The 3,120-nt window shown below is 50.2% G+C and overlaps 1 protein-coding gene across 1 annotated transcript in view; it reads right to left on the bottom strand.

Moving 5' to 3' along the window:
* Positions 1 to 239: 239 nt before the first annotated feature.
* The window catches only part of Iffo2 (intermediate filament family orphan 2), a 46,678-nt gene continuing 43,797 nt past the window's right edge, over positions 240 to 3,120 (bottom strand). The window contains exon 9 of the mRNA XM_021161151.1: positions 240 to 3,120. This exon is cut by the window's right edge and continues 1,197 nt beyond it. The gene's annotated coding sequence lies outside the window, so the exon portion shown is untranslated.

Here is a 3,120-nt window from a genome sequence, read left to right as displayed (position 1 = left end):
CTGTCCAGCAACTCACTTTGTAGACCAGGCTGTCCTTGAACTTACAGAGATCTACAGAGTTCTACTCTACAGAGTTCTGGGATTAAAGGTGTGAGCCACCAATGCGTGGCATCCTGGAAGATCTTACTGTGAGATGCAAATAGGCAAGTTCCCAATCTTATCACTGATTGGTTAATAAGTTTACTTTAGTCTTCTTACCCCTCCCACAACCACCAGGACACAAAGAAGCATATACCATGTGTTCTAAGACATTTTACTTTATTCCAAAGAAGCCAATATACACGATATAAAGGGCACAGTATTTACAACAGTACAGTAAACAGGTTGGTTTTCTGGTAGGGTCAGTAGTCTTTGATGAATACAAACCCCTCCCGGTGATTTTCAGACCCAGCTGACAGACACAGCAACGGTGGGTAGGGTGGGACTAAAAACCAGGTAGATGCTACAGTGTGTGGAAAGGGGTCGTGTCATGGTGGGGAATTCACATGTCCTCGAGAGCTTGGGAAGGAACTCATAAGGTGAGGAGTTTGCCTGACACTCACACACAGTCCACACTGAGCCTGGAAATCTCTTCCCAGAGAGTGTGTATGGCTTTGCCCAGACCCGTCTCCACTCCTCCCACTAGGTCAGTCCCAGAGGGAGGACCCAGGTCTGATGAAACCCTACAGAGTCCTAGTCCTTCATCCACAACCAAGCTCGACGACCTTGGCCTGGAGTAGACACAGACAGGGCTGAGCTCTTAGTGTCCTGAGTCCCTTCTGTGTCTGCTCCAGCTGCCTGACGACTTCAGGCATAGTAAGTCCCTATGCCCCTAAAAAGTCCTGGGTCCCCCAACCCCACAGAACCTCCCTCCTACTCTCCCCACACAGCTGAATGGGAGCAGGTCTGGCCAGAAGGGAGATGGGGTGACTAATTAGAACCTACCTCGCCCCCACCTCAGTTTTCTGCATTCCACCCACCCTCCCCACTCCAGTTCCCTTCCAAGACTTCTAAGGAGCTGAGGGCCAGGGTAGAAGGGACAACAAACTCCCGCCCCAGCTGTGTGCACACGTTCAGTGAGGATGGAAGGCAAGCTGAGGAGAGGGGTTTATTGTTGATTGTACACCGGAGTCAATGTACATGGCGGTATCTTATCCACAGCAAAATGCCGGGCCACCATGACTGCCTACCCTAGATTAAAAACCTTTTCCTTTCATAAAAATACAGTCTCTTGCTTCATAAATAGAATACATTTAGCTTAAGTTACACCTCATCTTACCCCTTAACCCATCCCCTCTCCTCCCACCCTAAAGTCAAAGTGGCTTGACTCTTCATAGGACATCTGAGTTCTAACCCCAGAACAGAGTCCAAAGTGTCCATGCCTTCCAGACACACTGCCAACGGGGAGACAAAACCTCTTCTCCATCTTTCTCCTTTGGAGTCTTAGTGGAGTGTGTGTGTGTGTGTGTGTGTGTGTGTGTGTGTGTGTATTTCACGACCAACCAGGAACCTGAAAGGATGCTGTCTCCCTGCTGTGCCTGTGTATGTGACCCCCAAACTAGGAGCATGGCCAGGGGCAACACGGGGAGTCCATCTGAGAAGCCCTGAGCCCCCCGTGTCAATATGACACGGGGCTCAGACATAGGAAAGTCAAGAGAACGTATGTACATGTTTACACGGGTGGACAAGTTCGTCCAGACAGGGCAGGCGCTGCCCCAGTGAGGGGTGGGGTCTTTCTGGGCAAGCTGTGGGCTCACAGTGAGCACAAGCAGGACCCACTGGCAACAAACTAAGAAACGAACAAACCAAACACTAAGAGGAGGCCAGGCCCAGAGCCCAGACCAAGCCAGGAAACATGCCTACCACACCCTTGCTCCTCTCCACTCATCCTCCTGCCTCAGAGCTTCACCTCCCAGGGGAAAGCAGACTTTGAAAGTCAGCAGGAGGGAACCCACGGGGGCCTGCTTTTCTCATGCACACCAGACAAATGACCTATGTATACATGTGAGAACATAAAATAACACCCGAGAACAGCAGCGTACACAGTAGCTGTGTACACAACCATCCCCTCAAACGTTTATGCTGTTGCTTCCTGTCTTAATGCTAGAGATACATGTCAGCCCACCACCTCCATGAAGAACGATCAAGGGCTGCCTTCTGCCCTGCCCACCTGACTACCAGACTCTACCGCTTTACCGCTGGATGGAAACGGTCCCCAGCCTCAGCCGAGGACCCATGAGGGCAACCCTCTTCCTGCCCTCACAGAAACGGAAATCTTTACAGCAGCTAAGGTCCAGGCCCATCTGGCTCTGATAACCTTTGGTTAAAAAAAAAAAAAACATAAAATAAAATAAAACCAAAACAATAATATCAATAACACACAATAATAATAATAACCAGAAGAGTATGAACCCTGTAACCTTTAAAAGAAGGATTGGTGAGAAAGGGGGAGAGAGTAGTGAGGACAGGGGCTGTGTCTTTTCCCAAACAATTGTCCCTCCAAGTACCTGCACAGGGACCAATGGGAAACCCCTCCCCACATCATGGAAGACACACGTGAGAAAGGCCACCAAGTTCTGATAAGCTACATAAGCCACCAACGAACACATCCTCTCTCCTCTCTATCCGCACATAAGCCTATTATGTACACTGGTTCTAAGTGCAAAACAGATGATGGAACCACCCAGAGAGAAACAGAGGGATGAAGAGGACGCTCTGGTACCACTACGGTTCCAGAGTCCTCTGCCCTTTACCACCCAGGCCTCAGAGGGCCATGGGTTCTGATCCCTGGGGACATTTTGTTCCTTTGACCTCTAGAGGAACCTGCTGGGTCAATAAAAACAACATTGGCCATCAAAACCACTAGAGTAGACCCCAAAATAAGAAGAAATAAAAACAAAACCTGATCGTTGCTAGGCAAGTCGCCAGCTGAGACTAGACGGATGCTCTATCTTGTGGCCCCTTACCTCAGGCCCCAGGGGAGCCTTGGGGAATCACTGGCTCAGCGTCCAGACAAGTGGGTATGGAAAGCACGAATGAATGAGGACGGTCCTCACTTGAGGCTTCTCTCCAGTCATCGCCAGCCTGCCAGCAGCCACACCACCTGTCCCCCCCCCCCACAACAAGGCTTTTTTCCCCCCA

Source organism: Mus caroli, chromosome 4 (genome assembly GCF_900094665.2).
Source record: "Mus caroli chromosome 4, CAROLI_EIJ_v1.1, whole genome shotgun sequence".
In the NCBI taxonomy this organism is placed as follows: Eukaryota; Metazoa; Chordata; class Mammalia; order Rodentia; family Muridae; genus Mus; species Mus caroli.
This window is presented reverse-complemented; position numbering and strand designations above follow the sequence as displayed.